The sequence below is a fragment of the Desmodus rotundus genome, chromosome 11 (assembly GCF_022682495.2).
Source record: "Desmodus rotundus isolate HL8 chromosome 11, HLdesRot8A.1, whole genome shotgun sequence".
Taxonomy (NCBI): Eukaryota; Metazoa; Chordata; class Mammalia; order Chiroptera; family Phyllostomidae; genus Desmodus; species Desmodus rotundus.
This window is the reverse complement of record NC_071397.1, coordinates 20,451,425-20,475,538: the sequence shown is the minus strand read 5'-3', so window position 1 is coordinate 20,475,538 and position 24,114 is coordinate 20,451,425.

The window sequence follows — 24,114 nt, the reverse complement described above, 5'->3', positions numbered from 1 at the left end:
TTCTCTCAAAGTTCAGCCCAGACTTCAGAGAGTATAAGCGTCTCGGTGCAGATTTGCCGCCTCGGGGCAGGGTGGGGCCGTTTGAGCCAAGAAAGACTCTCAGCCCCCCGGGCAAGTCACGGGCCCGAGACCCCCCGGGAGACCGGGTCCCAGGGCGTGGGTCCCGCCTCCCCGGGCCCGCCCCACCTAGCCCGGAACCGTGGCCGGCCCCTGTTCCCGGCCCCAGGTCCCTGGTTCTTCCCTGGCACTCTGCCTCTGGCGGGGTGGGAGACGGGCTGGCAAGTGGGGTCCACGGGAAAAGGATCGGACCTCTGGGTGGCGGGGAGAGCTCCCAGTTCCACGGACACGACCCCAGGGACCCTGTGAAGCAGGCCTGATATGTCCAGGGTGGGCCCCATTGCCCCTAGGGAGGCTTCTGGTGGGGCTGCCTGCCCTGAGCCTGCCGGGTACCGCGTCTTGGCCCGAAACTGGCCAGTCGCGGCTCTAAGAAAAGCCATCTCCTGGGGGCCTCCCCCCTGTCCTTCGCAGTTGGGCGGTCGGGACGGAGGGGTCTGCGCGTTTCCAGCCACTTAGCCCAGTGACCCGCAGCCCGGCCCCAGAGTTCCAAGCTCCACGGAGGCAGGGGGCCTCTTATCACGGGAAGCAGGTGTCTCGCGGGGCTCAAGGGATGGCGTGGGCACGCTCTAGGCGAGAGATGTTGCCCGTGCCCCGAGAGAGCCCCGGGGAGAGCCCGAGGCCTGGCCGCAGAGGCTGCCATTGCCTCCCCGGGCTCCTACCATGGGGCCTGGCCCTGCTCGCCCGAGGCCCAGGTTCACCGCAGGTGAATGCCTTTTGCGGACGCCAAGGACAGGAGGCCGCCGATTCCCTCACAGAGGTGGGTTTCCGAGCTCTGGGGGACTGAGGTCGCAGCGGTCACACTCCATTTTTGGGTGGTTCAGCAGAGACTGGAAGGTTGAAGCGGCTGGGTCCAAGTCTGCCGCCTTGTGGCAGGGTGGGGGCGTTGCAGGCGAAGCAAGGCTCTTAGCCTCCCAGGCGGGGCACAGGCCAGACTCCCCACGGGAGAACCGGTCCGTGGACGAGGGTCCCGCCCGCCCGCCCGGACCCGCTCCACCTGGCGCGGAACCGTGGCCGGCCCCTCTTCCCGGCCCCAGGTCCCTAGTTCTTCCCTGGCACTCTGCCTCTGCGGGGGTGGGAGAGCTGCTGGGAAGTGTGGTCCACGGGAAAACGCGCGGTCCTCTGGGTGGCAGGGAGGGCTTCCCTTAACTCTGACACCAGCCCAGGAACCCGGTGAACCTGGCCTGATATCTCAAGGGGGGGGTGGCTCGTAGCCCGGAGGGATGGGCTTGAGGTGGGGCCTGCTTGCGCCTGCGCGGCCCCGCCTCTGGGCCCGAAACCACCCAGCCGCGGCTCGGACAAAAGCCATCTCCTGGGGGCCTCCCCCCTGTTCTTCCATCCGTAAAGGGGGACCCCTTTACGGATGGAAGAACAGGGGGATCTTCGCAGTGATGGGGACGGGACGGAGGGGTCTGCGGGTTTGCCGCCTCGTAGGCCAGTTGCTCGCACCCCGGCCCCATGTGTCCCAGCTCCATGGAGGAGGTGGGCTGCTTATGGCGGGATGCAGGCGTCCTGCGGGAGTCAGGGGATGGCGTGGGCCCTCCCCGGGCAAGAGAGGGCGCCTGGGACCAGAGAGAGCACCCGGGAAAATGCCCAGCCCTGGCCCCCGTGGCTCCAGTGGCCTCCCCAGGCTCCTGCCGCGGGGCCTGGTCACGCTCACCTGGGCCCAGGTTCTCCGCAGGTGAATGCCTTTTGCGCACACCAAGGACCACAGGCCGCGGATCCCTTCACGGGGAGGGGGGGTTCGAGCTCTGTGGGACCCAGGTCGCATCCCACACAGTCCCTTCTCTCAAAGTTCAGCCCAGACTTCAGAGAGTATAAGCGTCTCGGTGCAGATTTGCCGCCTCGGGGCAGGGTGGGGCCGTTTGAGCCAAGAAAGACTCTCAGCCCCCTGGGCAGGTCACAGGCCCGAGACCCCCCGGGAGACCGGGTCCCAGGGCGTGGGTCCCGCCTCCCCGGGCCCGCCCCACCTGGCCCGGAACCGTGGCCGGCCCCTGTTCCCGGCCCCAGGTCCCTGGTTCTTCCCTGGCACTCTGCCTCTGGCGGGGTGGGAGACGGGCTGGCAAGTGGGGTCCACGGGAAAAGGATCGGACCTCTGGGTGGCGGGGAGAGCTCCCAGTTCCACGGACACGACCCCAGGGACCCTGTGAAGCAGGCCTGATATGTCCAGGGTGGGCCCCATTGCCCCTAGGGAGGCTTCTGGTGGGGCTGCCTGCCCTGAGCCTGCCGGGTACCGCGTCTTGGCCCGAAACTGGCCAGTCGCGGCTCTAAGAAAAGCCATCTCCTGGGGGCCTCCCCCCTGTCCTTCGCAGTTGGGCGGTCGGGACGGAGGGGTCTGCGCGTTTCCAGCCACTTAGCCCAGTGACCCGCAGCCCGGCCCCAGAGTTCCAAGCTCCACGGAGGCAGGGGGCCTCTTATCACGGGAAGCAGGTGTCTCGCGGGGCTCAAGGGATGGCGTGGGCACGCTCTAGGCGAGAGATGTTGCCCGTGCCCCGAGAGAGCCCCGGGGAGAGCCCGAGGCCTGGCCGCAGAGGCTGCCATTGCCTCCCCGGGCTCCTACCATGGGGCCTGGCCCTGCTCGCCCGAGGCCCAGGTTCACCGCAGGTGAATGCCTTTTGCGGACGCCAAGGACAGGAGGCCGCCGATTCCCTCACAGAGGTGGGTTTCCGAGCTCTGGGGGACTGAGGTCGCAGCGGTCACACTCCATTTTTGGGTCGTTCAGCAGAGACTGGAAGGTTGAAGCGGCTGGGTCCAAGTCTGCCGCCTTGTGGCAGGGTGGGGGCGTTGCAGGCGAAGCAAGGCTCTTAGCCTCCCAGGCGGGGCACAGGCCAGACTCCCCACGGGAGAACCGGTCCGTGGACGAGGGTCCCACCCGCCCGCCCGGACCCGCTCCACCTGGCGCGGAACCGTGGCCGGCCCCTCTTCCCGGCCCCAGGTCCCTAGTTCTTCCCTGGCACTCTGCCTCTGCGGGGGTGGGAGAGCTGCTGGGAAGTGTGGTCCACGGGAAAACGCGCGGTCCTCTGGGTGGCAGGGAGGGCTTCCCTTAACTCTGACACCAGCCCAGGAACCCGGTGAACCTGGCCTGATATCTCAAGGGGGGGGTGGCTCGTAGCCCAGAGTGATGGGCTTGGGGTGGGGCCTGCTTGCGCCTGCGCGGCCCCGCCTCTGGGCCCGAAACCACCCAGCCGCGGCTCGGACAAAAGCCATCTCCTGGGGGCCTCCCCCCTGTTCTTCCATCCGTAAAGGGGGACCCCTTTACGGATGGAAGAACAGGGGGATCTTCGCTGTGGTGAGGACGGGACGGAGGGGTCTGCGGTTTTGCCGCCATGTAGGCCCGTTGCTCGCACCCAGGCCCCTTGTGTCCCAGCTCCATGGAGGATGTGGGCCGCTTATGGCAGGATGCAGGCGTCCTGCGGGGGTGAAGGGACGCCGTGGGCACTCCCCGGGCGAGAGAGGGCGCCTGGGACCAGAGAGAGCACCCGGGAAAATGCCCAGCCCTGGCCCCCGTGGCTCCAGTGGCCTCCCCAGGCTCCTGCCGCGGGGCCTGGTCACGCTCACCTGGGCCCAGGTTCTCCGCAGGTGAATGCCTTTTGCGCACACCAAGGACCACAGGCCGCGGATCCCTTCACGGGGAGGGGGTGTTCGAGCTCTGTGGGAGCCAGGTCGCATCCCACACAGTCCCTTCTCTCAAAGTTCAGCCCAGACTTTAGAGAGTATAAGCGTCTCGGTGCAGATTTGCCGCCTCGGGGCAGGGTGGGGCCGTTTGAGCCAAGAAAGACTCTCAGCCCCCCGGGCAGGTCACGGGCCCGAGACCCCCCGGGAGACCGGGTCCCAGGGCGTGGGTCCCGCCTCCCCGGGCCCGCCCCACCTAGCCCGGAACCGTGGCCGGCCCCTGTTCCCGGCCCCAGGTCCCTGGTTCTTCCCTGGCACTCTGCCTCTGGCGGGGTGGGAGACGGGCTGGCAAGTGGGGTCCACGGGAAAAGGATCGGACCTCTGGGTGGCGGGGAGAGCTCCCAGTTCCACGGACACGACCCCAGGGACCCTGTGAAGCAGGCCTGATATGTCCAGGGTGGGCCCCATTGCCCCTAGGGAGGCTTCTGGTGGGGCTGCCTGCCCTGAGCCTGCCGGGTACCGCGTCTTGGCCCGAAACTGGCCAGTCGCGGCTCTAAGAAAAGCCATCTCCTGGGGGCCTCCCCCCTGTCCTTCGCAGTTGGGCGGTCGGGACGGAGGGGTCTGCGCGTTTCCAGCCACTCAGCCCAGTGACCCGCAGCCCGGCCCCAGAGTTCCAAGCTCCACGGAGGCAGGGGGCCTCTTATCACGGGAAGCAGGTGTCTCGCGGGGCTCAAGGGATGGCGTGGGCACGCTCTAGGCGAGAGATGTTGCCCGTGCCCCGAGAGAGCCCCGGGGAGAGCCCGAGGCCTGGCCGCAGAGGCTGCCATTGCCTCCCCGGGCTCCTACGATGGGGCCTGGCCCTGCTCGCCCGAGGCCCAGGTTCACCGCAGGTGAATGCCTTTTGCGGACGCCAAGGACAGGAGGCCGCCGATTCCCTCACAGAGGTGGGTTTCCGAGCTCTGGGGGACTGAGGTCGCAGCGGTCACACTCCATTTTTGGGTCGTTCAGCAGAGACTGGAAGGTTGAAGCGGCTGGGTCCAAGTCTGCCGCCTTGTGGCAGGGTGGGGGCGTTGCAGGCGAAGCAAGGCTCTTAGCCTCCCAGGCGGGGCACAGGCCAGACTCCCCACGGGAGAACCGGTCCGTGGACGAGGGTCCCGCCCGCCCGCCCGGACCCGCTCCACCTGGCGCGGAACCGTGGCCGGCCCCTCTTCCCGGCCCCAGGTCCCTAGTTCTTCCCTGGCACTCTGCCTCTGCGGGGGTGGGAGAGCTGCTGGGAAGTGTGGTCCACGGGAAAACGCGCGGTCCTCTGGGTGGCAGGGAGGGCTTCCCTTAACTCTGACACCAGCCCAGGAACCCGGTGAACCTGGCCTGATATCTCAAGGGGGGGGTGGCTCGTAGCCCGGAGGGATGGGCTTGAGGTGGGGCCTGCTTGCGCCTGCGCGGCCCCGCCTCTGGGCCCGAAACCACCCAGCCGCGGCTCGGAGAAAAGCCATCTCCTGGGGGCCTCCCCCCTGTTCTTCCATCCGTAAAGGGGGACCCCTTTACGGATGGAAGAACAGGGGGATCTTCGCAGTGATGGGGACGGGACGGAGGGGTCTGCGGGTTTGCCGCCTCGTAGGCCAGTTGCTCGCACCCCGGCCCCATGTGTCCCAGCTCCATGGAGGAGGTGGGCTGCTTATGGCGGGATGCAGGCGTCCTGCGGGAGTCAGGGGATGGCGTGGGCCCTCCCCGGGCAAGAGAGGGCGCCTGGGACCAGAGAGAGCACCCGGGAAAATGCCCAGCCCTGGCCCCCGTGGCTCCAGTGGCCTCCCCAGGCTCCTGCCGCGGGGCCTGGTCACGCTCACCTGGGCCCAGGTTCTCCGCAGGTGAATGCCTTTTGCGCACACCAAGGACCACAGGCCGCGGATCCCTTCACGGGGAGGGGGGGTTCGAGCTCTGTGGGACCCAGGTCGCATCCCACACAGTCCCTTCTCTCAAAGTTCAGCCCAGACTTCAGAGAGTATAAGCGTCTCGGTGCAGATTTGCCGCCTCGGGGCAGGGTGGGGCCGTTTGAGCCAAGAAAGACTCTCAGCCCCCCGGGCAGGTCACAGGCCCGAGACCCCCCGGGAGACCGGGTCCCAGGGCGTGGGTCCCGCCTCCCCGGGCCCGCCCCACCTGGCCCGGAACCGTGGCCGGCCCCTGTTCCCGGCCCCAGGTCCCTGGTTCTTCCCTGGCACTCTGCCTCTGGCGGGGTGGGAGACGGGCTGGCAAGTGGGGTCCACGGGAAAAGGATCGGACCTCTGGGTGGCGGGGAGAGCTCCCAGTTCCACGGACACGACCCCAGGGACCCTGTGAAGCAGGCCTGATATGTCCAGGGTGGGCCCCATTGCCCCTAGGGAGGCTTCTGGTGGGGCTGCCTGCCCTGAGCCTGCCGGGTACCGCGTCTTGGCCCGAAACTGGCCAGTCGCGGCTCTAAGAAAAGCCATCTCCTGGGGGCCTCCCCCCTGTCCTTCGCAGTTGGGCGGTCGGGACGGAGGGGTCTGCGCGTTTCCAGCCACTTAGCCCAGTGACCCGCAGCCCGGCCCCAGAGTTCCAAGCTCCACGGAGGCAGGGGGCCTCTTATCACGGGAAGCAGGTGTCTCGCGGGGCTCAAGGGATGGCGTGGGCACGCTCTAGGCGAGAGATGTTGCCCGTGCCCCGAGAGAGCCCCGGGGAGAGCCCGAGGCCTGGCCGCAGAGGCTGCCATTGCCTCCCCGGGCTCCTACCATGGGGCCTGGCCCTGCTCGCCCGAGGCCCAGGTTCACCGCAGGTGAATGCCTTTTGCGGACGCCAAGGACAGGAGGCCGCCGATTCCCTCACAGAGGTGGGTTTCCGAGCTCTGGGGGACTGAGGTCGCAGCGGTCACACTCCATTTTTGGGTGGTTCAGCAGAGACTGGAAGGTTGAAGCGGCTGGGTCCAAGTCTGCCGCCTTGTGGCAGGGTGGGGGCGTTGCAGGCGAAGCAAGGCTCTTAGCCTCCCAGGCGGGGCACAGGCCAGACTCCCCACGGGAGAACCGGTCCGTGGACGAGGGTCCCGCCCGCCCGCCCGGACCCGCTCCACCTGGCGCGGAACCGTGGCCGGCCCCTCTTCCCGGCCCCAGGTCCCTAGTTCTTCCCTGGCACTCTGCCTCTGCGGGGGTGGGAGAGCTGCTGGGAAGTGTGGTCCACGGGAAAACGCGCGGTCCTCTGGGTGGCAGGGAGGGCTTCCCTTAACTCTGACACCAGCCCAGGAACCCGGTGAACCTGGCCTGATATCTCAAGGGGGGGGTGGCTCGTAGCCCGGAGGGATGGGCTTGAGGTGGGGCCTGCTTGCGCCTGCGCGGCCCCGCCTCTGGGCCCGAAACCACCCAGCCGCGGCTCGGACAAAAGCCATCTCCTGGGGGCCTCCCCCCTGTTCTTCCATCCGTAAAGGGGGACCCCTTTACGGATGGAAGAACAGGGGGATCTTCGCAGTGATGGGGACGGGACGGAGGGGTCTGCGGGTTTGCCGCCTCGTAGGCCAGTTGCTCGCACCCCGGCCCCATGTGTCCCAGCTCCATGGAGGAGGTGGGCTGCTTATGGCGGGATGCAGGCGTCCTGCGGGAGTCAGGGGATGGCGTGGGCCCTCCCCGGACAAGAGAGGGCGCCTGGGACCAGAGAGAGCACCCGGGAAAATGCCCAGCCCTGGCCCCCGTGGCTCCAGTGGCCTCCCCAGGCTCCTGCCGCGGGGCCTGGTCACGCTCACCTGGGCCCAGGTTCTCCGCAGGTGAATGCCTTTTGCGCACACCAAGGACCACAGGCCGCGGATCCCTTCACGGGGAGGGGGTGTTCGAGCTCTGTGGGAGCCAGGTCGCATCCCACACAGTCCCTTCTCTCAAAGTTCAGCCCAGACTTTAGAGAGTATAAGCGTCTCGGTGCAGATTTGCCGCCTCGGGGCAGGGTGGGGCCGTTTGAGCCAAGAAAGACTCTCAGCCCCCCGGGCAGGTCACGGGCCCGAGACCCCCCGGGAGACCGGGTCCCAGGGCGTGGGTCCCGCCTCCCCGGGCCCGCCCCACCTAGCCCGGAACCGTGGCCGGCCCCTGTTCCCGGCCCCAGGTCCCTGGTTCTTCCCTGGCACTCTGCCTCTGGCGGGGTGGGAGACGGGCTGGCAAGTGGGGTCCACGGGAAAAGGATCGGACCTCTGGGTGGCGGGGAGAGCTCCCAGTTCCACGGACACGACCCCAAGGACCCTGTGAAGCAGGCCTGATATGTCCAGGGTGGGCCCCATTGCCCCTAGGGAGGCTTCTGGTGGGGCTGCCTGCCCTGAGCCTGCCGGGTACCGCGTCTTGGCCCGAAACTGGCCAGTCGCGGCTCTAAGAAAAGCCATCTCCTGGGGGCCTCCCCCCTGTCCTTCGCAGTTGGGCGGTCGGGACGGAGGGGTCTGCGCGTTTCCAGCCACTTAGCCCAGTGACCCGCAGCCCGGCCCCAGAGTTCCAAGCTCCACGGAGGCAGGGGGCCTCTTATCACGGGAAGCAGGTGTCTCGCGGGGCTCAAGGGATGGCGTGGGCACGCTCTAGGCGAGAGATGTTGCCCGTGCCCCGAGAGAGCCCCGGGGAGAGCCCGAGGCCTGGCCGCAGAGGCTGCCATTGCCTCCCCGGGCTCCTACCATGGGGCCTGGCCCTGCTCGCCCGAGGCCCAGGTTCACCGCAGGTGAATGCCTTTTGCGGACGCCAAGGACAGGAGGCCGCCGATTCCCTCACAGAGGTGGGTTTCCGAGCTCTGGGGGACTGAGGTCGCAGCGGTCACACTCCATTTTTGGGTCGTTCAGCAGAGACTGGAAGGTTGAAGCGGCTGGGTCCAAGTCTGCCGCCTTGTGGCAGGGTGGGGGCGTTGCAGGCGAAGCAAGGCTCTTAGCCTCCCAGGCGGGGCACAGGCCAGACTCCCCACGGGAGAACCGGTCCGTGGACGAGGGTCCCGCCCGCCCGCCCGGACCCGCTCCACCTGGCGCGGAACCGTGGCCGGCCCCTCTTCCCGGCCCCAGGTCCCTAGTTCTTCCCTGGCACTCTGCCTCTGCGGGGGTGGGAGAGCTGCTGGGAAGTGTGGTCCACGGGAAAACGCGCGGTCCTCTGGGTGGCAGGGAGGGCTTCCCTTAACTCTGACACCAGCCCAGGAACCCGGTGAACCTGGCCTGATATCTCAAGGGGGGGGTGGCTCGTAGCCCGGAGGGATGGGCTTGAGGTGGGGCCTGCTTGCGCCTGCGCGGCCCCGCCTCTGGGCCCGAAACCACCCAGCCGCGGCTCGGAGAAAAGCCATCTCCTGGGGGCCTCCCCCCTGTTCTTCCATCCGTAAAGGGGGACCCCTTTACGGATGGAAGAACAGGGGGATCTTCGCAGTGATGGGGACGGGACGGAGGGGTCTGCGGGTTTGCCGCCTCGTAGGCCAGTTGCTCGCACCCCGGCCCCATGTGTCCCAGCTCCATGGAGGAGGTGGGCTGCTTATGGCGGGATGCAGGCGTCCTGCGGGAGTCAGGGGATGGCGTGGGCCCTCCCCGGGCAAGAGAGGGCGCCTGGGACCAGAGAGAGCACCCGGGAAAATGCCCAGCCCTGGCCCCCGTGGCTCCAGTGGCCTCCCCAGGCTCCTGCCGCGGGGCCTGGTCACGCTCACCTGGGCCCAGGTTCTCCGCAGGTGAATGCCTTTTGCGCACACCAAGGACCACAGGCCGCGGATCCCTTCACGGGGAGGGGGGGTTCGAGCTCTGTGGGACCCAGGTCGCATCCCACACAGTCCCTTCTCTCAAAGTTCAGCCCAGACTTCAGAGAGTATAAGCGTCTCGGTGCAGATTTGCCGCCTCGGGGCAGGGTGGGGCCGTTTGAGCCAAGAAAGACTCTCAGCCCCCCGGGCAGGTCACAGGCCCGAGACCCCCCGGGAGACCGGGTCCCAGGGCGTGGGTCCCGCCTCCCCGGGCCCGCCCCACCTGGCCCGGAACCGTGGCCGGCCCCTGTTCCCGGCCCCAGGTCCCTGGTTCTTCCCTGGCACTCTGCCTCTGGCGGGGTGGGAGACGGGCTGGCAAGTGGGGTCCACGGGAAAAGGATCGGACCTCTGGGTGGCGGGGAGAGCTCCCAGTTCCACGGACACGACCCCAGGGACCCTGTGAAGCAGGCCTGATATGTCCAGGGTGGGCCCCATTGCCCCTAGGGAGGCTTCTGGTGGGGCTGCCTGCCCTGAGCCTGCCGGGTACCGCGTCTTGGCCCGAAACTGGCCAGTCGCGGCTCTAAGAAAAGCCATCTCCTGGGGGCCTCCCCCCTGTCCTTCGCAGTTGGGCGGTCGGGACGGAGGGGTCTGCGCGTTTCCAGCCACTTAGCCCAGTGACCCGCAGCCCGGCCCCAGAGTTCCAAGCTCCACGGAGGCAGGGGGCCTCTTATCACGGGAAGCAGGTGTCTCGCGGGGCTCAAGGGATGGCGTGGGCACGCTCTAGGCGAGAGATGTTGCCCGTGCCCCGAGAGAGCCCCGGGGAGAGCCCGAGGCCTGGCCGCAGAGGCTGCCATTGCCTCCCCGGGCTCCTACCATGGGGCCTGGCCCTGCTCGCCCGAGGCCCAGGTTCACCGCAGGTGAATGCCTTTTGCGGACGCCAAGGACAGGAGGCCGCCGATTCCCTCACAGAGGTGGGTTTCCGAGCTCTGGGGGACTGAGGTCGCAGCGGTCACACTCCATTTTTGGGTCGTTCAGCAGAGACTGGAAGGTTGAAGCGGCTGGGTCCAAGTCTGCCGCCTTGTGGCAGGGTGGGGGCGTTGCAGGCGAAGCAAGGCTCTTAGCCTCCCAGGCGGGGCACAGGCCAGACTCCCCACGGGAGAACCGGTCCGTGGACGAGGGTCCCGCCCGCCCGCCCGGACCCGCTCCACCTGGCGCGGAACCGTGGCCGGCCCCTCTTCCCGGCCCCAGGTCCCTAGTTCTTCCCTGGCACTCTGCCTCTGCGGGGGTGGGAGAGCTGCTGGGAAGTGTGGTCCACGGGAAAACGCGCGGTCCTCTGGGTGGCAGGGAGGGCTTCCCTTAACTCTGACACCAGCCCAGGAACCCGGTGAACCTGGCCTGATATCTCAAGGGGGGGGTGGCTCGTAGCCCGGAGGGATGGGCTTGAGGTGGGGCCTGCTTGCGCCTGCGCGGCCCCGCCTCTGGGCCCGAAACCACCCAGCCGCGGCTCGGACAAAAGCCATCTCCTGGGGGCCTCCCCCCTGTTCTTCCATCCGTAAAGGGGGACCCCTTTACGGATGGAAGAACAGGGGGATCTTCGCAGTGATGGGGACGGGACGGAGGGGTCTGCGGGTTTGCCGCCTCGTAGGCCAGTTGCTCGCACCCCGGCCCCATGTGTCCCAGCTCCATGGAGGAGGTGGGCTGCTTATGGCGGGATGCAGGCGTCCTGCGGGAGTCAGGGGATGGCGTGGGCCCTCCCCGGACAAGAGAGGGCGCCTGGGACCAGAGAGAGCACCCGGGAAAATGCCCAGCCCTGGCCCCCGTGGCTCCAGTGGCCTCCCCAGGCTCCTGCCGCGGGGCCTGGTCACGCTCACCTGGGCCCAGGTTCTCCGCAGGTGAATGCCTTTTGCGCACACCAAGGACCACAGGCCGCGGATCCCTTCACGGGGAGGGGGGGTTCGAGCTCTGTGGGACCCAGGTCGCATCCCACACAGTCCCTTCTCTCAAAGTTCAGCCCAGACTTCAGAGAGTATAAGCGTCTCGGTGCAGATTTGCCGCCTCGGGGCAGGGTGGGGCCGTTTGAGCCAAGAAAGACTCTCAGCCCCCCGGGCAGGTCACAGGCCCGAGACCCCCCGGGAGACCGGGTCCCAGGGCGTGGGTCCCGCCTCCCCGGGCCCGCCCCACCTGGCCCGGAACCGTGGCCGGCCCCTGTTCCCGGCCCCAGGTCCCTGGTTCTTCCCTGGCACTCTGCCTCTGGCGGGGTGGGAGACGGGCTGGCAAGTGGGGTCCACGGGAAAAGGATCGGACCTCTGGGTGGCGGGGAGAGCTCCCAGTTCCACGGACACGACCCCAGGGACCCTGTGAAGCAGGCCTGATATGTCCAGGGTGGGCCCCATTGCCCCTAGGGAGGCTTCTGGTGGGGCTGCCTGCCCTGAGCCTGCCGGGTACCGCGTCTTGGCCCGAAACTGGCCAGTCGCGGCTCTAAGAAAAGCCATCTCCTGGGGGCCTCCCCCCTGTCCTTCGCAGTTGGGCGGTCGGGACGGAGGGGTCTGCGCGTTTCCAGCCACTTAGCCCAGTGACCCGCAGCCCGGCCCCAGAGTTCCAAGCTCCACGGAGGCAGGGGGCCTCTTATCACGGGAAGCAGGTGTCTCGCGGGGCTCAAGGGATGGCGTGGGCACGCTCTAGGCGAGAGATGTTGCCCGTGCCCCGAGAGAGCCCCGGGGAGAGCCCGAGGCCTGGCCGCAGAGGCTGCCATTGCCTCCCCGGGCTCCTACCATGGGGCCTGGCCCTGCTCGCCCGAGGCCCAGGTTCACCGCAGGTGAATGCCTTTTGCGGACGCCAAGGACAGGAGGCCGCCGATTCCCTCACAGAGGTGGGTTTCCGAGCTCTGGGGGACTGAGGTCGCAGCGGTCACACTCCATTTTTGGGTCGTTCAGCAGAGACTGGAAGGTTGAAGCGGCTGGGTCCAAGTCTGCCGCCTTGTGGCAGGGTGGGGGCGTTGCAGGCGAAGCAAGGCTCTTAGCCTCCCAGGCGGGGCACAGGCCAGACTCCCCACGGGAGAACCGGTCCGTGGACGAGGGTCCCGCCCGCCCGCCCGGACCCGCTCCACCTGGCGCGGAACCGTGGCCGGCCCCTCTTCCCGGCCCCAGGTCCCTAGTTCTTCCCTGGCACTCTGCCTCTGCGGGGGTGGGAGAGCTGCTGGGAAGTGTGGTCCACGGGAAAACGCGCGGTCCTCTGGGTGGCAGGGAGGGCTTCCCTTAACTCTGACACCAGCCCAGGAACCCGGTGAACCTGGCCTGATATCTCAAGGGGGGGGTGGCTCGTAGCCCGGAGGGATGGGCTTGAGGTGGGGCCTGCTTGCGCCTGCGCGGCCCCGCCTCTGGGCCCGAAACCACCCAGCCGCGGCTCGGAGAAAAGCCATCTCCTGGGGGCCTCCCCCCTGTTCTTCCATCCGTAAAGGGGGACCCCTTTACGGATGGAAGAACAGGGGGATCTTCGCAGTGATGGGGACGGGACGGAGGGGTCTGCGGGTTTGCCGCCTCGTAGGCCAGTTGCTCGCACCCCGGCCCCATGTGTCCCAGCTCCATGGAGGAGGTGGGCTGCTTATGGCGGGATGCAGGCGTCCTGCGGGAGTCAGGGGATGGCGTGGGCCCTCCCCGGGCAAGAGAGGGCGCCTGGGACCAGAGAGAGCACCCGGGAAAATGCCCAGCCCTGGCCCCCGTGGCTCCAGTGGCCTCCCCAGGCTCCTGCCGCGGGGCCTGGTCACGCTCACCTGGGCCCAGGTTCTCCGCAGGTGAATGCCTTTTGCGCACACCAAGGACCACAGGCCGCGGATCCCTTCACGGGGAGGGGGGGTTCGAGCTCTGTGGGACCCAGGTCGCATCCCACACAGTCCCTTCTCTCAAAGTTCAGCCCAGACTTCAGAGAGTATAAGCGTCTCGGTGCAGATTTGCCGCCTCGGGGCAGGGTGGGGCCGTTTGAGCCAAGAAAGACTCTCAGCCCCCCGGGCAGGTCACAGGCCCGAGACCCCCCGGGAGACCGGGTCCCAGGGCGTGGGTCCCGCCTCCCCGGGCCCGCCCCACCTGGCCCGGAACCGTGGCCGGCCCCTGTTCCCGGCCCCAGGTCCCTGGTTCTTCCCTGGCACTCTGCCTCTGGCGGGGTGGGAGACGGGCTGGCAAGTGGGGTCCACGGGAAAAGGATCGGACCTCTGGGTGGCGGGGAGAGCTCCCAGTTCCACGGACACGACCCCAGGGACCCTGTGAAGCAGGCCTGATATGTCCAGGGTGGGCCCCATTGCCCCTAGGGAGGCTTCTGGTGGGGCTGCCTGCCCTGAGCCTGCCGGGTACCGCGTCTTGGCCCGAAACTGGCCAGTCGCGGCTCTAAGAAAAGCCATCTCCTGGGGGCCTCCCCCCTGTCCTTCGCAGTTGGGCGGTCGGGACGGAGGGGTCTGCGCGTTTCCAGCCACTTAGCCCAGTGACCCGCAGCCCGGCCCCAGAGTTCCAAGCTCCACGGAGGCAGGGGGCCTCTTATCACGGGAAGCAGGTGTCTCGCGGGGCTCAAGGGATGGCGTGGGCACGCTCTAGGCGAGAGATGTTGCCCGTGCCCCGAGAGAGCCCCGGGGAGAGCCCGAGGCCTGGCCGCAGAGGCTGCCATTGCCTCCCCGGGCTCCTACCATGGGGCCTGGCCCTGCTCGCCCGAGGCCCAGGTTCACCGCAGGTGAATGCCTTTTGCGGACGCCAAGGACAGGAGGCCGCCGATTCCCTCACAGAGGTGGGTTTCCGAGCTCTGGGGGACTGAGGTCGCAGCGGTCACACTCCATTTTTGGGTCGTTCAGCAGAGACTGGAAGGTTGAAGCGGCTGGGTCCAAGTCTGCCGCCTTGTGGCAGGGTGGGGGCGTTGCAGGCGAAGCAAGGCTCTTAGCCTCCCAGGCGGGGCACAGGCCAGACTCCCCACGGGAGAACCGGTCCGTGGACGAGGGTCCCGCCCGCCCGCCCGGACCCGCTCCACCTGGCGCGGAACCGTGGCCGGCCCCTCTTCCCGGCCCCAGGTCCCTAGTTCTTCCCTGGCACTCTGCCTCTGCGGGGGTGGGAGAGCTGCTGGGAAGTGTGGTCCACGGGAAAACGCGCGGTCCTCTGGGTGGCAGGGAGGGCTTCCCTTAACTCTGACACCAGCCCAGGAACCCGGTGAACCTGGCCTGATATCTCAAGGGGGGGGTGGCTCGTAGCCCGGAGGGATGGGCTTGAGGTGGGGCCTGCTTGCGCCTGCGCGGCCCCGCCTCTGGGCCCGAAACCACCCAGCCGCGGCTCGGACAAAAGCCATCTCCTGGGGGCCTCCCCCCTGTTCTTCCATCCGTAAAGGGGGACCCCTTTACGGATGGAAGAACAGGGGGATCTTCGCAGTGATGGGGACGGGACGGAGGGGTCTGCGGGTTTGCCGCCTCGTAGGCCAGTTGCTCGCACCCCGGCCCCATGTGTCCCAGCTCCATGGAGGAGGTGGGCTGCTTATGGCGGGATGCAGGCGTCCTGCGGGAGTCAGGGGATGGCGTGGGCCCTCCCCGGACAAGAGAGGGCGCCTGGGACCAGAGAGAGCACCCGGGAAAATGCCCAGCCCTGGCCCCCGTGGCTCCAGTGGCCTCCCCAGGCTCCTGCCGCGGGGCCTGGTCACGCTCACCTGGGCCCAGGTTCTCCGCAGGTGAATGCCTTTTGCGCACACCAAGGACCACAGGCCGCGGATCCCTTCACGGGGAGGGGGGGTTCGAGCTCTGTGGGACCCAGGTCGCATCCCACACAGTCCCTTCTCTCAAAGTTCAGCCCAGACTTCAGAGAGTATAAGCGTCTCGGTGCAGATTTGCCGCCTCGGGGCAGGGTGGGGCCGTTTGAGCCAAGAAAGACTCTCAGCCCCCCGGGCAGGTCACAGGCCCGAGACCCCCCGGGAGACCGGGTCCCAGGGCGTGGGTCCCGCCTCCCCGGGCCCGCCCCACCTGGCCCGGAACCGTGGCCGGCCCCTGTTCCCGGCCCCAGGTCCCTGGTTCTTCCCTGGCACTCTGCCTCTGGCGGGGTGGGAGACGGGCTGGCAAGTGGGGTCCACGGGAAAAGGATCGGACCTCTGGGTGGCGGGGAGAGCTCCCAGTTCCACGGACACGACCCCAGGGACCCTGTGAAGCAGGCCTGATATGTCCAGGGTGGGCCCCATTGCCCCTAGGGAGGCTTCTGGTGGGGCTGCCTGCCCTGAGCCTGCCGGGTACCGCGTCTTGGCCCGAAACTGGCCAGTCGCGGCTCTAAGAAAAGCCATCTCCTGGGGGCCTCCCCCCTGTCCTTCGCAGTTGGGCGGTCGGGACGGAGGGGTCTGCGCGTTTCCAGCCACTTAGCCCAGTGACCCGCAGCCCGGCCCCAGAGTTCCAAGCTCCACGGAGGCAGGGGGCCTCTTATCACGGGAAGCAGGTGTCTCGCGGGGCTCAAGGGATGGCGTGGGCACGCTCTAGGCGAGAGATGTTGCCCGTGCCCCGAGAGAGCCCCGGGGAGAGCCCGAGGCCTGGCCGCAGAGGCTGCCATTGCCTCCCCGGGCTCCTACCATGGGGCCTGGCCCTGCTCGCCCGAGGCCCAGGTTCACCGCAGGTGAATGCCTTTTGCGGACGCCAAGGACAGGAGGCCGCCGATTCCCTCACAGAGGTGGGTTTCCGAGCTCTGGGGGACTGAGGTCGCAGCGGTCACACTCCATTTTTGGGTGGTTCAGCAGAGACTGGAAGGTTGAAGCGGCTGGGTCCAAGTCTGCCGCCTTGTGGCAGGGTGGGGGCGTTGCAGGCGAAGCAAGGCTCTTAGCCTCCCAGGCGGGGCACAGGCCAGACTCCCCACGGGAGAACCGGTCCGTGGACGAGGGTCCCGCCCGCCCGCCCGGACCCGCTCCACCTGGCGCGGAACCGTGGCCGGCCCCTCTTCCCGGCCCCAGGTCCCTAGTTCTTCCCTGGCACTCTGCCTCTGCGGGGGTGGGAGAGCTGCTGGGAAGTGTGGTCCACGGGAAAACGCGCGGTCCTCTGGGTGGCAGGGAGGGCTTCCCTTAACTCTGACACCAGCCCAGGAACCCGGTGAACCTGGCCTGATATCTCAAGGGGGGGGTGGCTCGTAGCCCGGAGGGATGGGCTTGAGGTGGGGCCTGCTTGCGCCTGCGCGGCCCCGCCTCTGGGCCCGAAACCACCCAGCCGCGGCTCGGACAAAAGCCATCTCCTGGGGGCCTCCCCCCTGTTCTTCCATCCGTAAAGGGGGACCCCTTTACGGATGGAAGAACAGGGGGATCTTCGCAGTGATGGGGACGGGACGGAGGGGTCTGCGGGTTTGCCGCCTCGTAGGCCAGTTGCTCGCACCCCGGCCCCATGTGTCCCAGCTCCATGGAGGAGGTGGGCTGCTTATGGCGGGATGCAGGCGTCCTGCGGGAGTCAGGGGATGGCGTGGGCCCTCCCCGGACAAGAGAGGGCGCCTGGGACCAGAGAGAGCACCCGGGAAAATGCCCAGCCCTGGCCCCCGTGGCTCCAGTGGCCTCCCCAGGCTCCTGCCGCGGGGCCTGGTCACGCTCACCTGGGCCCAGGTTCTCCGCAGGTGAATGCCTTTTGCGCACACCAAGGACCACAGGCCGCGGATCCCTTCACGGGGAGGGGGTGTTGGAGCTCTGTGGGACCCAGGTCGCATCCCACACAGTCCCTTCTCTCAAAGTTCAGCCCAGACTTCAGAGAGTATAAGCGTCTCGGTGCAGATTTGCCGCCTCGGGGCAGGGTGGGGCCGTTTGAGCCAAGAAAGACTCTCAGCCCCCCGGGCAGGTCACGGGCCCGAGACCCCCCGGGAGACCGGGTCCCAGGGCGTGGGTCCCGCCTCCCCGGGCCCGCCCCACCTGGCCCGGAACCGTGGCCGGCCCCTGTTCCCGGCCCCAGGTCCCTGGTTCTTCCCTGGCACTCTGCCTCTGGCGGGGTGGGAGACGGGCTGGCAAGTGGGGTCCACGGGAAAAGGATCGGACCTCTGGGTGGCGGGGAGAGCTCCCAGTTCCACGGACACGACCCCAGGGACCCTGTGAAGCAGGCCTGATATGTCCAGGGTGGGCCCCATTGCCCCTAGGGAGGCTTCTGGTGGGGCTGCCTGCCCTGAGCCTGCCGGGTACCGCGTCTTGGCCCGAAACTGGCCAGTCGCGGCTCTAAGAAAAGCCATCTCCTGGGGGCCTCCCCCCTGTCCTTCGCATTTGGGCGGTCGGGACGGAGGGGTCTGCGCGTTTCCAGCCACTTAGCCCAGTGACCCGCAGCCCGGCCCCAGAGTTCCAAGCTCCACGGAGGCAGGGGGCCTCTTATCACGGGAAGCAGGTGTCTCGCGGGGCTCAAGGGATGGCGTGGGCACGCTCTAGGCGAGAGATGTTGCCCGTGCCCCGAGAGAGCCCCGGGGAGAGCCCGAGGCCTGGCCGCAGAGGCTGCCATTGCCTCCCCGGGCTCCTACCATGGGGCCTGGCCCTGCTCGCCCGAGGCCCAGGTTCACCGCAGGTGAATGCCTTTTGCGGACGCCAAGGACAGGAGGCCGCCGATTCCCTCACAGAGGTGGGTTTCCGAGCTCTGGGGGACTGAGGTCGCAGCGGTCACACTCCATTTTTGGGTGGTTCAGCAGAGACTGGAAGGTTGAAGCGGCTGGGTCCAAGTCTGCCGCCTTGTGGCAGGGTGGGGGCGTTGCAGGCGAAGCAAGGCTCTTAGCCTCCCAGGCGGGGCACAGGCCAGACTCCCCACGGGAGAACCGGTCCGTGGACGAGGGTCCCGCCCGCCCGCCCGGACCCGCTCCACCTGGCGCGGAACCGTGGCCGGCCCCTCTTCCCGGCCCCAGGTCCCTAGTTCTTCCCTGGCACTCTGCCTCTGCGGGGGTGGGAGAGCTGCTGGGAAGTGTGGTCCACGGGAAAACGCGCGGTCCTCTGGGTGGCAGGGAGGGCTTCCCTTAACTCTGACACCAGCCCAGGAACCCGGTGAACCTGGCCTGATATCTCAAGGGGGGGGTGGCTCGTAGCCCGGAGGGATGGGCTTGAGGTGGGGCCTGCTTGCGCCTGCGCGGCCCCGCCTCTGGGCCCGAAACCACCCAGCCGCGGCTCGGACAAAAGCCATCTCCTGGGGGCCTCCCCCCTGTTCTTCCATCCGTAAAGGGGGACCCCTTTACGGATGGAAGAACAGGGGGATCTTCGCAGTGATGGGGACGGGACGGAGGGGTCTGCGGGTTTGCCGCCTCGTAGGCCAGTTGCTCGCACCCCGGCCCCATGTGTCCCAGCTCCATGGAGGAGGTGGGCCGCTTATGGCGGGATGCAGGCGTCCTGCGGGAGTCAGGGGATGGCGTGGGCCCTCCCCGGACAAGAGAGGGCGCCTGGGACCAGAGAGAGCACCCGGGAAAATGCCCAGCCCTGGCCCCCGTGGCTCCAGTGGCCTCCCCAGGCTCCTGCCGCGGGGCCTGGTCACGCTCACCTGGGCCCAGGTTCTCCGCAGGTGAATGCCTTTTGCGCACACCAAGGACCACAGGCCGCGGATCCCTTCACGGGGAGGGGGGGTTCGAGCTCTGTGGGACCCAGGTCGCATCCCACACAGTCCCTTCTCTCAAAGTTCAGCCCAGACTTCAGAGAGTATAAGCGTCTCGGTGCAGATTTGCCGCCTCGGGGCAGGGTGGGGCCGTTTGAGCCAAGAAAGACTCTCAGCCCCCCGGGCAGGTCACGGGCCCGAGACCCCCCGGGAGACCGGGTCCCAGGGCGTGGGTCCCGCCTCCCCGGGCCCGCCCCACCTGGCCCAGAACCGTGGCCGGCCCCTGTTCCCGGCCCCAGGTCCCTGGTTCTTCCCTGGCACTCTGCCTCTGGCGGGGTGGGAGACGGGCTGGCAAGTGGGGTCCACGGGAAAAGGATCGGACCTCTGGGTGGCGGGGAGAGCTCCCAGTTCCACGGACACGACCCCAGGGACCCTGTGAAGCAGGCCTGATATGTCCAGGGTGGGCCCCATTGCCCCTAGGGAGGCTTCTGGTGGGGCTGCCTGCCCTGAGCCTGCCGGGTACCGCGTCTTGGCCCGAAACTGGCCAGTCGCGGCTCTAAGAAAAGCCATCTCCTGGGGGCCTCCCCCCTGTCCTTCGCAGTTGGGCGGTCGGGACGGAGGGGTCTGCGCGTTTCCAGCCACTTAGCCCAGTGACCCGCAGCCCGGCCCCAGAGTTCCAAGCTCCACGGAGGCAGGGGGCCTCTTATCACGGGAAGCAGGTGTCTCGCGGGGCTCAAGGGATGGCGTGGGCACGCTCTAGGCGAGAGATGTTGCCCGTGCCCCGAGAGAGCCCCGGGGAGAGCCCGAGGCCTGGCCGCAGAGGCTGCCATTGCCTCCCCGGGCTCCTACCATGGGGCCTGGCCCTGCTCGCCCGAGGCCCAGGTTCACCGCAGGTGAATGCCTTTTGCGGACGCCAAGGACAGGAGGCCGCCGATTCCCTCACAGAGGTGGGTTTCCGAGCTCTGGGGGACTGAGGTCGCAGCGGTCACACTCCATTTTTGGGTGGTTCAGCAGAGACTGGAAGGTTGAAGCGGCTGGGTCCAAGTCTGCCGCCTTGTGGCAGGGTGGGGGCGTTGCAGGCGAAGCAAGGCTCTTAGCCTCCCAGGCGGGGCACAGGCCAGACTCCCCACGGGAGAACCGGTCCGTGGACGAGGGTCCCGCCCGCCCGCCCGGACCCGCTCCACCTGGCGCGGAACCGTGGCCGGCCCCTCTTCCCGGCCCCAGGTCCCTAGTTCTTCCCTGGCACTCTGCCTCTGCGGGGGTGGGAGAGCTGCTGGGAAGTGTGGTCCACGGGAAAACGCGCGGTCCTCTGGGTGGCAGGGAGGGCTTCCCTTAACTCTGACACCAGCCCAGGAACCCGGTGAACCTGGCCTGATATCTAAGGGGGGGGTGGCTCGTAGCCCGGAGGGATGGGCTTGAGGTGGGGCCTGCTTGCGCCTGCGCGGCCCCGCCTCTGGGCCCGAAACCACCCAGCCGCGGCTCGGACAAAAGCCATCTCCTGGGGGCCTCCCCCCTGTTCTTCCATCCGTAAAGGGGGACCCCTTTACGGATGGAAGAACAGGGGGATCTTCGCTGTGGTGAGGACGGGACGGAGGGGTCTGCGGTTTTGCCGCCATGTAGGCCCGTTGCTCGCACCCAGGCCCCATGTGTCCCAGCTCCATGGAGGATGTGGGCCGCTTATGGCAGGATGCAGGCGTCCTGCGGGGGTGAAGGGACGCCGTGGGCACTCCCCGGGCGAGAGAGGGCGCCTGGGACCCGAGAGAGCACCCGGGAAAATGCCCAGCCCTGGCCCCCGTGGCTCCAGTGGCCTCCCCAGGCTCCTGCCGCGGGGCCTGGTCCCGCTCACCTGGGCCCAGGTTCTCCGCAGGTGAATGCCTTTTGCGCACACCAAGGACCACAGGCCGCGGATCCCTTCACGGGGAGGGGGGGTTCGAGCTCTGTGGGACCCAGGTCGCATCCCACACAGTCCCTTCTCTCAAAGTTCAGCCCAGACTTCAGAGAGTATAAGCGTCTCGGTGCAGATTTGCCGCCTCGGGGCAGGGTGGGGCCGTTTGAGCCAAGAAAGACTCTCAGCCCCCCGGGCAGGTCACGGGCCCGAGACCCCCCGGGAGACCGGGTCCCAGGGCGTGGGTCCCGCCTCCCCGGGCCCGCCCCACCTGGCCCGGAACCGTGGCCGGCCCCTGTTCCCGGCCCCAGGTCCCTGGTTCTTCCCTGGCACTCTGCCTCTGGCGGGGTGGGAGACGGGCTGGCAAGTGGGGTCCACGGGAAAAGGATCGGACCTCTGGGTGGCGGGGAGTGCTCCCAGTTCCACGGACACGACCCCAGGGACCCTGTGAAGCAGGCCTGATATGTCCAGGGTGGGCCCCATTGCTCCTAGGGAGGCTTCTGGTGGGGCTGCCTGCCCTGAGCCTGCCGGGTACCGCGTCTTGGCCCGAAACTGGCCAGTCGCGGCTCTAAGAAAAGCCATCTCCTGGGGGCCTCCCCCCTGTCCTTCGCAGTTGGGCGGTCGGGACGGAGGGGTCTGCGCGTTTCCAGCCACTTAGCCCAGTGACCCGCAGCCCGGCCCCAGAGTTCCAAGCTCCACGGAGGCAGGGGGCCTCTTATCACGGGAAGCAGGTGTCTCGCGGGGCTCAAGGGATGGCGTGGGCACGCTCTAGGCGAGAGATGTTGCCCGTGCCCCGAGAGAGCCCCGGGGAGAGCCCGAGGCCTGGCCGCAGAGGCTGCCATTGCCTCCCCGGGCTCCTACCATGGGGCCTGGCCCTGCTCGCCCGAGGCCCAGGTTCACCGCAGGTGAATGCCTTTTGCGGACGCCAAGGACAGGAGGCCGCCGATTCCCTCACAGAGGTGGGTTTCCGAGCTCTGGGGGACTGAGGTCGCAGCGGTCACACTCCATTTTTGGGTGGTTCAGCAGAGACTGGAAGGTTGAAGCGGCTGGGTCCAAGTCTGCCGCCTTGTGGCAGGGTGGGGGCGTTGCAGGCGAAGCAAGGCTCTTAGCCTCCCAGGCGGGGCACAGGCCAGACTCCCCACGGGAGAACCGGTCCGTGGACGAGGGTCCCGCCCGCCCGCCCGGACCCGCTCCACCTGGCGCGGAACCGTGGCCGGCCCCTCTTCCCGGCCCCAGGTCCCTAGTTCTTCCCTGGCACTCTGCCTCTGCGGGGGTGGGAGAGCTGCTGGGAAGTGTGGTCCACGGGAAAACGCGCGGTCCTCTGGGTGGCAGGGAGGGCTTCCCTTAACTCTGACACCAGCCCAGGAACCCGGTGAACCTGGCCTGATATCTCAAGGGGGGGGTGGCTCGTAGCCCGGAGGGATGGGCTTGAGGTGGGGCCTGCTTGCGCCTGCGCGGCCCCGCCTCTGGGCCCGAAACCACCCAGCCGCGGCTCGGACAAAAGCCATCTCCTGGGGGCCTCCCCCCTGTTCTTCCATCCGTAAAGGGTGACCCCTTTACGGATGGAAGAACAGGGGGATCTTCGCAGTGATGGGGACGGGACGGAGGGGTCTGCGGGTTTGCCGCCTCGTAGGCCAGTTGCTCGCACCCCGGCCCCATGTGTCCCAGCTCCATGGAGGAGGTGGGCTGCTTATGGCGGGATGCAGGCGTCCTGCGGGAGTCAGGGGATGGCGTGGGCCCTCCCCGGGCAAGAGAGGGCGCCTGGGACCAGAGAGAGCACCCGGGAAAATGCCCAGCCCTGGCCCCCGTGGCTCCAGTGGCCTCCCCAGGCTCCTGCCGCGGGGCCTGGTCACGCTCACCTGGGCCCAGGTTCTCCGCAGGTGAATGCCTTTTGCGCACACCAAGGACCACAGGCCGCGGATCCCTTCACGGGGAGGGGGGGTTCGAGCTCTGTGGGACCCAGGTCGCATCCCACACAGTCCCTTCTCTCAAAGTTCAGCCCAGACTTCAGAGAGTATAAGCGTCTCGGTGCAGATTTGCCGCCTCGGGGCAGGGTGGGGCCGTTTGAGCCAAGAAAGACTCTCAGCCCCCCGGGCAGGTCACAGGCCCGAGACCCCCCGGGAGACCGGGTCCCAGGGCGTGGGTCCCGCCTCCCCGGGCCCGCCCCACCTGGCCCGGAACCGTGGCCGGCCCCTGTTCCCGGCCCCAGGTCCCTGGTTCTTCCCTGGCACTCTGCCTCTGGCGGGGTGGGAGACGGGCTGGCAAGTGGGGTCCACGGGAAAAGGATCGGACCTCTGGGTGGCGGGGAGAGCTCCCAGTTCCACGGACACGACCCCAGGGACCCTGTGAAGCAGGCCTGATATGTCCAGGGTGGGCCCCATTGCCCCTAGGGAGGCTTCTGGTGGGGCTGCCTGCCCTGAGCCTGCCGGGTACCGCGTCTTGGCCCGAAACTGGCCAGTCGCGGCTCTAAGAAAAGCCATCTCCTGGGGGCCTCCCCCCTGTCCTTCGCAGTTGGGCGGTCGGGACGGAGGGGTCTGCGCGTTTCCAGCCACTTAGCCCAGTGACCCGCAGCCCGGCCCCAGAGTTCCAAGCTCCACGGAGGCAGGGGGCCTCTTATCACGGGAAGCAGGTGTCTCGCGGGGCTCAAGGGATGGCGTGGGCACGCTCTAGGCGAGAGATGTTGCCCGTGCCCCGAGAGAGCCCCGGGGAGAGCCCGAGGCCTGGCCGCAGAGGCTGCCATTGCCTCCCCGGGCTCCTACCATGGGGCCTGGCCCTGCTCGCCCGAGGCCCAGGTTCACCGCAGGTGAATGCCTTTTGCGGACGCCAAGGACAGGAGGCCGCCGATTCCCTCACAGAGGTGGGGGTTCGAGCTCTCGGGGACTGAGGTCGCAGCGGTCACACTCCATTTTTGGGTGGTTCAGCAGAGACTGGAGGGTTGAAGCGGCTGGGTCCAAGTCTGCCGCCCTGTGGCAGGGTGGGGGCATTGCAGGCGAAGCAAGGCTCTTAGCCTCCCAGGCGGGGCAAGGCCAGACTCCCCACGGGAGAACCGGTCCGTGGACGAGGGTCCCGCCCGCCCGCCCGGACCCGCTCCACCTGGCGCGGAACCGTGGCCGGCCCCTCTTCCCGGCCCCAGGTCCCTAGTTCTTCCCTGGCACTCTGCCTCTGCGGGGATGGGAGGGCTGCTGGGAAGTGTGGTCCACGGGAAAACGCGCGGTCCTCTGGGTGGCAGGGAGGGCTTCCCTTAACTCTGACACCAGCCCAGGAACCCTGTGAACCTGGCCTGATATCTCAAGGGGGGTGTGGCTCGTAGCCCGGAGGGATG